The sequence below is a fragment of the Triticum dicoccoides genome, chromosome 2B (assembly GCF_002162155.2).
Source record: "Triticum dicoccoides isolate Atlit2015 ecotype Zavitan chromosome 2B, WEW_v2.0, whole genome shotgun sequence".
NCBI lineage: Eukaryota > Viridiplantae > Streptophyta > Magnoliopsida > Poales > Poaceae > Triticum > Triticum dicoccoides.
Window position 1 is genome coordinate 588,759,467 of NC_041383.1, and position 13,269 is coordinate 588,772,735.

Consider the following 13,269-nt stretch of genomic DNA (forward strand, 5'->3'; position numbering starts at 1 on the left):
AAAGCGTCTGTCGCGTCTTTTGTCGATATTATCCTTATCATGAAGTGGTGCAAAATGCACGTCGTGTCCCGGCATGGTTCCCCCTTTCTATCATCGCGACGGCTTGGTGCTCCACGCTGACAGGTCCCGGTCCCCAGGCAGGCTTCAGCCGTCGCTGGTATGCTAGGTCGCGATGCCATGGTCAAGGCCAGGAGGTGAGCGGCCCGAGGTCCAGTAAGAGCTCCTGAGGCCCCCTTTAGCGCTCAAGCAACCATCAAAAGGCAAGAAAGGTAGGCAACATCGCTGCCACAGAGCTGCAATGGGTGGAGGGTTTGGGGTTGCATCGATTAGCTATTCCAGGAGTAAGACTTATCTCGAAAGCATGGAGACGTTCCTTCACGAGGTGCCGGACTTGCACGTCGGCAGCTAGGTCAGGCCTTCGCGAGCTTCTCCTCCCCTCCCCGCATTCTCCTTCATGCTCTAGGTCCTCAGGTCCCGGCCCACCAGCAAGCTCAGCCGCCGCTGGTATGCCAGATCGCGATGCCATGGACAAGGCCAGGGGGTGAGGGCTGGAGAGCCAGTAAGAGCTCCTGAGTCGCGATGCTCAGGAGCCCCCTTTTAACACGCGAGCGGATTGTACGGGTAAGGGAGAGAGAGCTCACTATGCCCCCCATGTTATTCCTCAAGTAGTCCCTGTAAGCCAACACGAGAAAAGCAAGGGTTGCCATTATGATTGTCGGTCGGCCATTGGTCGCTCCGAGAGGGTGACGAAGGCACTGAGGACTTGGTGAGGTGACGCTTGCGGGGCTGCCACGGGCTAGAGCTCGACCACTCAAATTTGTCGACGTTGCAGGGACGGACCCATGCACAAGCGTCGTGCCAGCGCGAGCGGCTCCAAGGGTAGGTGTCAATCAAGCAGGCAATCATCACAGGTAGGTTAAGCATAACGGCAAACCAACTTAGATAGATGCAGGAAAGATACATGCCACTGGGTCAGGCATGGGTGGCTTGGGGATGATGTAGCCCGTGGGGCGCCCCCAGCAAGGTAAACTAAAGACATAAGGAAAAGAGATATATGCTGCAGGGATTGACCCATGCGACCTGGGAATAATGCAGCCCTGAGGGCGCTCCCAGCTGAAATGGAACTCGAAAGATGTCACTTGATACCATTGTGGAGCGAGTGTTGAAGTAGGTGATGATGCGCGGTGAAGAAGCCAATCCTCATGAACCACCAAAACCCTGAACCTAGGGAGGATCTGGGGGTCCGGGCGGCCCCTCAAGGACCATCTCCATCTCTGCCAGGACCGTGTGGTGCCTGGCCTCCTGAGCTTCCAGAATGCTCTGCATAAGTCGCTAGTGAGCAGCAACCGCGTGTGGTAGGCCAAAAGGCATGCAAACGTAGCTGTGTGGCGGACCCACGCAGCGTCCCACACGCGAAGGCCAGAAACGCTCCTGAGTCCGACTCGGTTGAGCCCCGGGTAGTCGATGCAGACACGCAGCCCGCCATCCTCGCCGGGATGGGGAGCTACGACGGGCAGGCGGCGATTGTCATGCATGACTCTCGATTCCTGCAGCTCTTGGGTTACCTTGGTGATGAACACCTGAGGGTTGGGCCCTCCTTGCCCCATGCCTTCCTGAGGTAAACGTGCCGCAAAGCACGCCCCCAAGTGGTGCCCGAGCGCCTCCCTCGTGATCTTGGCAAAGTCTGAGGCCCTCCAGGAGAGAGCCCTCGAGCCTTGCCCGAGGAGGGCACCGGGTGCGCCTTCCTATGCGATGGATGGAGGCGCCCCTTGGACGGGCGCAGATCCTGATGCAATGCTTCCGAAGTCGCCTACCTCCTGAGGCCTTGAGCTGGGCGATGTCTTCTTCTTCTTAGGAACTGCGTCGGGAAGGTTCTCATTCTTGCTGTCTGGGTCCTCAACTGACGCAGCTTGGAAGGCACGCTTGAGAGAGCATACCGCATCCTTCTCTTCGTTAGGGACTCTGATGATACCGCCGCTTCCCGGCATCTTGAGTACACTGTAACCATGGTGAGTCACTGCCATGAACTGGGCGAGGGCTGGATACCCGAGGATGGCATTGTACGGCAAGCGAATGTGGGCAACGTCGAAGTCGATGAGCTCGGTTCAGTAGTTCTTGCGCTGCCCGAAGGTGACAGGGAGGCGAACCTGCCCTATCGGAGTGGTGGAACCATCAGTGACTCCTGAGAAAGGCTTGGTTGGCTGAAGTTGATCATATGGCACTTGGAGATTGTTGAACATCTCGACGGACAGGACGTTGAGCCCTGCGCCATCATCGATGAGGGTCCTGGTGACTTGCATGTTGCTGATGACTGGGGAACAAAGCATGGGGAGGACGCCAGCTATAGCCGCACAAGCTGATCCGTTGAGCAGAACGTGATGGCGCCCGTGGACCACCTGAGAGGGCACGTGGCCTCGAGCTTGGGGAGGACTGCGTTCACCTCGCGAGCAAACTGCTTGAAGATGCGCTGAGAGGCTGGGGCCTGGGCGCCACCCAGGATGCAAGCGATAGCGCGTGGCTCCTGGAAGCCCCCAGCCCCCTCATCCTGGTGATGGTCGTCATTCCTTCTTGGCGGTGGCGGCAGAGGAGCAAGGCCTGCGTTGCCCTGCGGGCGATCCTCGTGAGGCTGATCCCTCCAAACCCCCTCGCGAGGCTGGTCCTGCCAGCGATTCTCACGAGGTCGGTCACGCCACTCCTGGCGAGGGCCTCGGTCGTCCCCTCGTCCTCCACCTCTTCCTCCTCCTTGGTCGTTGCCCGGATCCTTGCGCTCGTGGCGTCGACTGATGTGTCTTTCTCGGACGGCCCTGAGCTCCTGGCATTCGTTGGTGTTGTGGGTGTGGAGGTCATGGTAGACGCAGTATCGGCTACCCTTGGACGACTCCGGCTGGTCCCTGCCGTGCTTCATGTCTGGTTCTGGTGCGAGTACAACTGCTCCCTTGTGCTTCACGTCCTTGGCCTTGGCTTTCTTCTCTTCTGGGTTAGCAGTTGGAAGCTCGAGAAGGGAGAGGCGTCCCTCCTTAGCCCTTGCGCACTTGGTCGCCAGGTTGAACAGCTCCTGAGATGTGCAGAGATCCTCGTGGATTGCCAGCTCCTCCTACATCTTGACATCACGGACGCCATCAAAGAATTCCGAGATGATGGCCTCCTCAGTCACCTTGGGAATCTTGAGGCGAGCGCTGTTGAAGCACTGGATGTACTTCTGCAGGGTCTCTCTAGGTTGCTACTTGATGCGGCGCAGGTCACCCACGACTGAAGGGCGGTCACGAGTGCCCTGGAAGTTGGTGATGAAGCGGGTGCGCATCTCGTCCCAAGAGGAGATCGAGCCGGGAGGCAGGTTCAGGAGCCAGGTGCGGGCACCATCCTTGAGTGCCATGGAAACCAGATCGCCATGACCTTTTCGTCTCCGTTGGCCGCCTCGATGCCCAACTCGTAGAGCTGTAGGAGATCCGCAGGCTCGGCAGTGCCATCGTAGCGAGGGGGCAGATCCGGCCTGACTTTGCCCGGCCAGGTGACACTGCGCAACTCTGTCGTGAAGGCGCGGTAGCCTGTGGTGGCCGCCGGAGCCCTTTGTGGACGTGGGGCTTGCTCTTGGAGGTTCCCGCACGCCACTGCTAGGGGCAGCGTGGGGTCTTAACATGCTGGAGCAGGGATGCGGTCCTGGTGCGCTGGAGCGGGGATGCGGTCTTGGCGTGCTGGATCGGGGAGCGCGCGAGCGCCTTCTTGAGGCCGAGGGATTTCTTGACAGCTCCTCTCTTGTCGCGCGAGCGCTGGACGTGGAGGGTCTCGTCCAGGGGCCGCGCGCCTTGGTGCCAACCTTCTTGTGGAGGAGGTGGCGGAGGCACCTCCTGAGTTGCATCGCCCACGCAGGACGGAGGGCGATGGAGCGAGAGGGACGGCGCAGGAGAGCCCCCTACGATGCTGACGAGCTCGGTGATGCGAGCGAGCCACTCCTCGTAGAGGTCGTCGACGGCGCGGTAGTGCAGGAGCACACGTGCCAGGAGCAATGCGGCCTGCGCGTCCGTGGGAGCGCGACGAGCATGCGACGACGAACCGGCTGGAGTCAGCGACGGAGTGGCGGTGCAGCCTTCCTGCCGCACCGAGGGATGCAAGGACGACGCTTGCTTCTCGTTCCCCACCAGGCCGGTGGCAGCGTTGGCGGCAGGCGACGGGGAACGACGAGTAGGCCCACTGACGGGAGCCGTCTAGGCGACGCGGGCGGCAAGAGCAGCCCGACGCTCGACGCGATCTCGGCGAGCGTCAACCATGGATGCGACGAACAATCGAACGCGGGATGGCAGAAGAAATATTTCGGCACACCCCTGCCTGGCGCGCCAAATGTCGGATATAGGGTTCCGGCAAAACCCTTAAGGTTTGAACTATGGGGTGCGCGCGAAGATCTTTCCCCTACCGATCCACGTCCCAACGCCTCACTGTGAATCTAAGCTACGCGATGAACAACACAAGGGACACGGGGTTTATACTAGTCTGGGCCACTATTGTGGTGTAATACCCTACTCTAGTTTGTGGTGTGGTGGATTGCCTCAGGGGCTGATGATGAATAGTATAGGGGAAGAACAGCCTCGCGAGAGGTGTTCTTGGGCTGGTGTGGTGTTCTACTTAGGTGGGCTTGATTGCCTCTGGATCAGATGAGAACTTGATGCCCTCTACTGTGGTGGCTATCTCTATATATAGAGGCCCTGGTCCTCTCCCCAAATATTGAGCAGGAAGGGAGCCAACAATGGATATTTTGAAGGGGAACATCTAGTACAAGTTATCCTGACTAAAGTTAGTCTTCGGCTGCCAAAGGCACTGGCGATGATGCCGTCTTGGGCTCCACGGTGACCTCCATCCTGTCGCTCTGCTCGTCTTGGTCTCGTTGCACCGAAATGGTAACCTTTTCTTAATGCCTCGGTACTCCGCGCCTGCACTTGCCCCCTTTGCACCAAAGAAGAAACAAGGACACTGCATAGGCTAGCACCCTCCTGGCGCCCTCCTGGTCTTGATCGTCATGGCTTGCGTCATGAGCACCTCACGAGGTAGCCCTGCCTTGATCTCTCCGCCTCCTCGCGAGCCTTCCTGGTGAGGCTTCCCTTGAGGAAGCCTTGCATCGTCCACCACGCGAGGCTTGGCCCCTCGCGAGGGTCTTGGGTTTGGGTTGATGAAGACAGGTCGTACTGGGCCACTACTTGAGCCATGCCACAGGCCGCAGGCAGGCAAGTCTGGGGACCCCCGTTCCCAGAACACCGACAGTAATACCCTACTTCCTGCTTGATTGATCATGATGAATATGAGTATTACAAGAGTTCATCTACCAAGAGATCGTAATGGCTAAACCCTAGAATCCTAGCCTATGATTATGATTGTAGTTGGCCCTACGGACTAAACCCTCCGATTTATATAGACACCAGAGGGGGCTGGGGTTACACAAAGTCGGTTACAGAGAAAGGAATCTACATATCCCAATCACCTAGCTTGCCATCCACGCAAAGGAGAGTCCCATCCGGACACGGGAAGAAGTCTTCAGTCTTGTATCTTCATAGCTCAACAGTCCAGCCCATGTTAATAGTCCGGTTGTCCGAGGACCCCTTAATCCAGGATTCCCTTTGTAGCCCCTGAACCAGGCTTCAATGATGATGAGTCCGGTGCGCAGATATTCTTTGGCATTGCAAGGCGGGTTCCTTCTCCGAATATTCCAATATCGTCCCCAAACTAAAATAGTGTTCGGCTTTGCAAAAATTCCACACACAACCGTAGAGAGTGTAATATTTTCACGAGTCCTATCCGCTTACAATTTTTGTAGCGCGACATTACGTCATCGTCCGACCATTATTTCAGATCGTTTTCTAGCCTGCCTCTCCATGTTTCGCGAGGCGGTTTTGTTGGCATATCTTGTCAAAGCAGAGATCGTGTCCCCTTATCACGGGATTCTCATCAACACGGGCGTAGGTATCCCAACAGCTCTGTTTTTATGATTCCTTGGGAATAGGAATGTTTTAAGGCCGTGGAGGGGACATTTGATATTCGTCGTCCTTATAAAGGGGCTAGGACCTGTCCTTTATCTTCCACCCTAATCCTTTCCTCCTCCTCCCACCTCAAGTTTCAACACCCAAGGGTAATCCAGTCGCTTTGGGTCTCCAGCCATGTCTAGATCCAGCCTTCAAGGCCGGTGGACGGCCTCTTCTGTCACAGAGGAGGATATCACGAATCTCAGGGAGGCAAGATACTTGACTATGGAAATCCTCCACAGGCTTCCTGCTCAAGGGCAGGTTATTCCTACTCCCAGATCCAATGAGAGGGTCCTATTCATTTCTCACTTCCTCCGAGGGCTAGGTTTTTCTCTTCATCCCTTCGTTCGAGGGCTCATGTTTTATTACGGGCTAGATTTCTAAGATCTAGCTCCTGACTCCTTCCTTCACATCTCGGCGTTTATCATCATATGCGAGGCTTTCCTCCATATTTCCCCATAATTCGGCTGATGGCTCAAGACCTTCAATGTGAAACCGAAGATAATCGATGGGAAACAAGCGCAGTGCGGAGGTGCTTCAATAAACAAGCTTACCAACTCTCCTTGGCCAAAGGGCTCCTTCGCAGAATCTTCTGACCTATGGCAACGGGAGTGGTTTTACATCACTGAACCCCGCGGTAAACAGTGGGCGGATACACCTACGTTTAGATCTGGCCCTCTATCATAGCTCGCATTGTGGATTAACAAAGGGCTGTACTGGGGATCTATTGATGAAGTGCAGACGCTGCAAATTCGCATTCGGAGCCTCATTGAGAAGGACACCGGTCTTATCAATGTAATCCAAGTAATGCTAGTCCACCGGAACATGCCCTGTCAGCGATGCCCTCACCGCATGTGGGAGTTCAATCCGGTAGGTCCATGAACTCTTCAGCACTTCCCTGGCATGATGCTCACAGGGATGTGGAAATTGTTCTTCCGTGCATGAAAACAGTGGTTGGATACTACAGAAGACATTGGTCTTGACTGCAATCATTCAGATACCCCGATAAGCACTTAACTCCCGAACATAGTTTAGTCAATTCCTCATAACAATGTACTGATAAAACTCTACTCGGCCAGGGCTGGCTAAAGAAGGCGGAGAGAATTAGGTGTTCGGCTCCTCTTCCTGAAGACTCTGCCGATCCAGTGTTAACAAGGTTGTTGGCTTCGGCACCATATCAAGTGCCGGCGGGGAAAGATAAGGAGGAGAGCGGAGTGGCCCAAGGTGGCCTCTCCTTTGGAGGCACACCAGGCAATTTGTCTGGGGATATTGAAGTGAAGGGCGAACTGACATCCCTTCTCCTCATGGGAAGAAGCGGACCGCCTCCAAAGACTTGAAGAGAGAAGCTTCTAAGCGGGGGAAGGAATCCTAGTCAGGGGGTGACATTGACACACAATCACTTCATAAAGATAGGCCCTTAGCCGAATCGTAATTGAACCAGGGCATTTTAAACATATCCCATTCTTTCCTGGTTGTAATGGTAACGTTTAAATATATGTTTACAGTCCGATACGCAACCCTCCTCAACACTCCTCCTCTTCGGGGGATCTTCTTCCAGAGATGATGGAGAGAGAGAAGCCTCCACAGATCTCCCTGCCTGATAAGGCAGAGGATGCCGAGGTGTCGTCCCGAAGGATCTTTCCCGATCAACAAGTGGCGCGAGGGGCAGCAAAGACCGGGCCCGAAGGTAACACTTCGGCCGTTGACGGTGTCCTAGACTAGGGGTTACTCACCACGTCGTCTCTCGATCGGTTAGATTGGTCCGAGGACCCCCATGGCCATTACTCATGGGCCATCTCAGACAATTGATGCATACACGAGGAAGATTCCACAAGACTTGGTGATCAAGACAAGGAGTCCTCCCCACCTGCATATTCGGCTAGGACTCTTGTTATCCTAGGCCTCTGGTGCATTATATAAACCAGTGCTAGGCTAGTCGATAGATCATTATGACAATCATACAAGCTAGACTTCTAGGGTTTAATCATTATGATCTCGTGGTAGATCAACTCTTGTAATACTCATATTCATCAAGATCAATCAAGCAGGAAGTAGGGTATTACCTCCATAGAGAGGGCCCGAACCTGGGTAAACATCATGTCCCCTGTCTCCTGTTACCATTGACCTTAGACGCACAGTTCCGACCCCCTACCCGATATCCGCCGGTTTTGACACCGACATTGGTGCTTTCATTGAGAGTTCCATTGTGTGATCGGCAAAGGATCGATGGCTCGTCTGCAGATTAACTGGGACGTCGGCACACCGGCTCGACTAGTCACCTCGGCTTGATCGAGGACTATGCCCTGCCTCCGATAGTCATCTTTGGATGAGGGCCTTCATCAACATCAACTCCGATCTCTATCATGATCATGGAGGAATTATCCTCGGAGCTCGGGGGCTCAACGTCAACATTGCCCTCGAGCGACCGTGCTGTTTTTCCAGACAGTGAATTTGTATCCACTGCCACCACCTCCTCGAGCATTGCTTTGACGATTCCTTCGGTGTAATTGTGTGTAATTAAGTCTACGACAACCCTGGAAAATTTGGGCGAGTTCCGATGGAGGAATCTCTGGCAATCTACGATATACCGGAGCCCTGTCAAATCTGGACGGGAATCTGGACGAGTTTAGGGCATGGCCTCCGGGCCCCAGCTTGGAGGTCCTTCGGAAGATCCAACCTTTCATCTGTTGTGGAATTCCCATATCTACCACCCCTCAAAATTTCAGCTCGATCCGACCGTCCAAACTCCGGGAACCTTCCGATTAGTGCGTCACTTTTCAGATCTGTTTTCTGCGCGAGAATGAATCCAACCCGAGTTCATCTTTTTATGAACGGGATTTTGGACATCCTTTTTGAAGGAAGTATTGTATGGGGTATTGTGTTTTGTTCCCAAACACACCCCGCTAAATTTTAAAGCCTTTTCCAATATGATCTTCACCATCGCGCCGGTGTCAAACCAGCCCGATAACATTGCTCTACGGCTGCCGACCCGCGCTAGACACATCGTCGCTTTCTTGAGCCGAGCTCAACTTCTCTGGATCGTCATCTCAACAAGCCGAACAAGAGTTTGGCATCGCGAAGGATAAATCGTCACCAACATCACCGCCCCACAGATTACACGGAGCGGGCACACCGGCATCACCGCATGGTCACTTCATCAAGCCAGCATTGACCACGTCACAAGTTACGACCTGCATCGGCATGGCCGAACTGTTGCTTCATCAAGCTGATGTCCATCACGCCGAACTACTTCAACACCTTGGCTGACATGGCAGCTGCAACATCTCCTCACTGACCTGCTCCGTATCCTCTCTGGACCGGGGGCTTCGTCATCCCTTCATCGACCTATCTGGAGACCTCGGCGTCGTCAACCTACCAACTTCGTCACGTTAGCTGGACCGGGGGCTTTGCCTCGACAAGCCAACCTTTGCCAGCATCGCCATGCCGCCGCTCCATCGCTCACCAGACAATGGGTGTGCGGATTAAGTCCCAATTTCGGGAGTAACCTATTTTCAAATTACAACAGATAAACCAGGTGCTATTAATCATAGTAATTTTTTCTTGCTTGGGTTTATTTTCCGGAAAAATTATTGCTCGGGTTTGTTCTATCATCTGTACACAGGTCTGTCAAATGATGGCCGCATTAATGATGGTTGCGCGATGGTTCGGTCCGTTTCCCGTTCGTAGTTCGGTGAACGCCGCATCTACAGCCCGGACCGCCCTGCAAATTCAGGCTTTGTCACGCCTTCACTGCGTCACGCCGACGCCCTGCATCGACATTGGCTTCGGCCCCTAGGCCACACCTCTTTAAATAAATTATTTTTGCATAAAGCAATTATGCAAGGACTATATATATATATATATATATATATATATATATATATATATATATATATATATATTATTTCCTGGACCGCACTGATTTATGTCTGCAGGTAATCGATTTTGACTGCGTTATGCGGTCACTACTCCGGAGTGCTGAACTCCTTGCTCGAACACCTCGGGCTTGGGGGCTGGGACCTCGGCCTTGCCGAGGACTGGGAACCTTGTCAGATCTGTCACAGATCAATGGGCATCTTCGTCCCGCCACAAGCACGAATCGCGTCATCAACACCAAGCACATTAACCAGCTAAGTCGCTTTCATGCTCAAAGGCTCTCAGTTTTAAATTTTGTTCGGTTCGACCAAGCATTATACTTTTTGGCAAAAAGTTGTTGTTCACAATATTCCTTGTCAAAACTTTGTTCGTGACACACAAATTCAAATACCCCGTTTATTTGGGGGCTTCCTTTATGAAGCCTTTCCTCTTGCATATGATTATACCTGTATGGCTTCGTTCCTTGTTCGTGTATTACGCCACAATATGCACCATATTGACTTAAGTGTTCCGCAAGCTGGGTTGCCTTGCTCTTGTGTTTACCCCTACGTTCCCGATTGTTTGGCTAGGGAGTAAAGGGAGCACCTCTGCGATTGTCACGATCGGGTCATCCGAGCTCGGACCTCAGACTGGGTGAAGCCGAAAGCTAGTGCTCTTACTGTTTTCAATCATGGTCGGCACACAACGGAACTCATGAGTACAAAAAATCTATTGCACAAGTCTCATAGTAACAATGAGCAACCGAAGAACGGTATCGGTGGGGGTACTATTTTCTTCGAAGATGCTTCTTACACTTCGTCAGTAATCTAGCATAAGTTCCCTGAGCGCACTTTGTCTGTTACAGCCTTATGGCCTGATTGCCTGGTTATTGGAAACACCATCGATATTCTCGACAATTGGAGTACATAACACTTTTTGGCCCTTGACCGAAGAGGGAGAAGCCGACGGTCGGTTAAGACGCATTTAAAGTTCGGGTGAACACATATATGATATAAGTACTTCGGTACATACAATCATTATACATAAAATTCTTTTACCCAAGTCACTTGGGGGCTCTTAAAATTTATGAGTTATTTTATAGTAAATGTGTTTTCTTCTTGGTCATTGCAAAGTCTTTTTCTACCGCTCCTTTTTCGACTCGAGTGTATGGTCAATAGCCGGATAGCTTGTCTTATCTCTAAAAGCCGCTCGAGTTTAGTTCGCTAAACTGCCCTCGGAGAAGTACTCCGCCTTTGGATAAGGAGCTTGAAGCCGCAGGCTGACCGGCGTGAAGTCTTGAGATCGGATGTGTCATGTTAACGCACGACAGAAGCACAATTTCTTTCCAATTTTTGGATTGGCACCGAACACTTGATCTTGTTCGGACATCAAGTTTTTACTAACGTTTTTTGGTTTACCAAGCTTATGGCACTTTTAAACTATTTGTGTGTTTCCAGCATAAGTCTCGTAGTGCAACGTAGGACACCTTTAGAGATTCGGCAAAAACATTCTCGGATATTGCTATATATGCATCGGTTTCAAATTGTGTCTTCAGTCAATAGTTGGGTTGCCCGGCTCCTATGCTTGCCTCCTACGTTCCGCTTTGTTTGGCTAGGTGTGCAAAGGGAGAACCACTGCGATTGTGCTTCCAGCTCGCATGGTTAAGCACCTCAGTTGAGAAAGTCGAAAACTGACTGTCACAATAAGCGTAATCTGGTCAACGATCCGATGACTATGTTAAATGATGGGCCGTTCATAACATTGGCCGAAGTGTTTACGGCTTGACCTCGGCTGTCGCCGAACACTAACTGGGGGCTCGTAGCTAGCTTCCCCAGTTTAAAGCTCCTATGACTAAGTGAAAGTTATAAAGGCCGCATATCTGATTGCCTCGTTTCCGCTAACACAACCGCCTTCGGACACCGAGACGTCGGCTAAGGGTTGTCTTGTTATTGCGGAAGCACCCTGTGTAGTATCTACAAAGGGGTAGAAGCCGACGATGGGCCACTTTCAACTGATAAACGGTCGCAACGGAGTCAAAATAAACATATCATCGGCATTTGTATTTAATATACAAGGGCCGCCTTCCGTAATCATCATTATAAAGCCATAAATATGCATTAATTTGACTTACGATTTTTGCCAAGTTGGGTTGCCTGGCTCCTGTGCTTACCCCAACGTTCCCGATTGTTTGGCTAGGCGGTAAAGGGAGCACCTCTGTGATTGTTACTACCGGGTCATCCGAGTTAGTACCTCAGACTGGGTGAAGCCGAAAGCTAGCAATTTTAAAGGATCACATTGGTCGGCAATGGAAAAATTGAATTTTTTTGGTTCATTAATACCATAGAGTTCGGGAACTTTCCCCGAACTAAATCCTCAATATTTTTCTCCTACATTGATCGGAGGTGAGGTTTCATGATCATGATAAGCATGACAACCCAAAGAAAGGAACCGATAGCGGGACTATTTTCCTTGGAAGATGTTTCTTACATTAAGTAATATAACTTCCGAGAAGGATCCCCTCCTTATGCATACTCCCTGCATCATATGTAAGTAAAACCGAAGTCCTAACTTCTGAGAAGGATCCCCTCCTTACGCCTTACCCACCGTACACATATTGTACTTTACAGGGAAGGTCGTCGGGGTGCCGTGCCGAAACCGCGGCGACTCACCAACAAGGAGCACCCAAGCCGGGTAGGCTTAAAAGGAAGGAGGTCAGGACCGAGACGCTGTCACAGTGGTATAATCTAAAACCTGCTCCACGATTACCGTCTTCGAAATGTAACAGTATTCGTTGTGCTCTGGCAGGAAAAGTACTCGCCGGACTGTCTCCGGCGATCCTGCCGGCCACGCCTCCACCAGCCGGACTCAAGAACCGGCCTCAAGGGCGGAGGCCAACGTGGGGACAATGCTGGACAGTCCTCCTACAAAGGATGCGGATAGAATATCCTCTACAAATTCTGAAGCAGAGAGCGCTATGAATCAACGGCGTCGGTGGTCCGTACTCCGCAACGCTAATTTCTCCGAAGAGGCATTCAATGCCTTCAACTCGGGAGATGCGTACATCCGAGCTGCGCAAGGTGGGCTTGCTAGAGCCACCGACCAGTATTTGAAGGACATACAGGTAAGAAAAAATCTGATAATTATGTATATCAGTAGCCCCTGATACTTGAAATAGTTGGCACAACTGATTTAAGAATCATCATATGAATAGGTTCTTACAGAGAATAACACCCATTTGTCTCAAGAGCTAGAGGACTGCAAAGCCCAGGTAAGGGCCGCAGTTGCCAAAATAGAGAAATCCAAGAAGGCCTCATCTGGTAATACTTCTCTCGATCAAAGAAAATGTAATTACATATACCAGTGAGTATTCGGCATGCTTGCAAATCTAACAATAGATTCTGCAGACAAT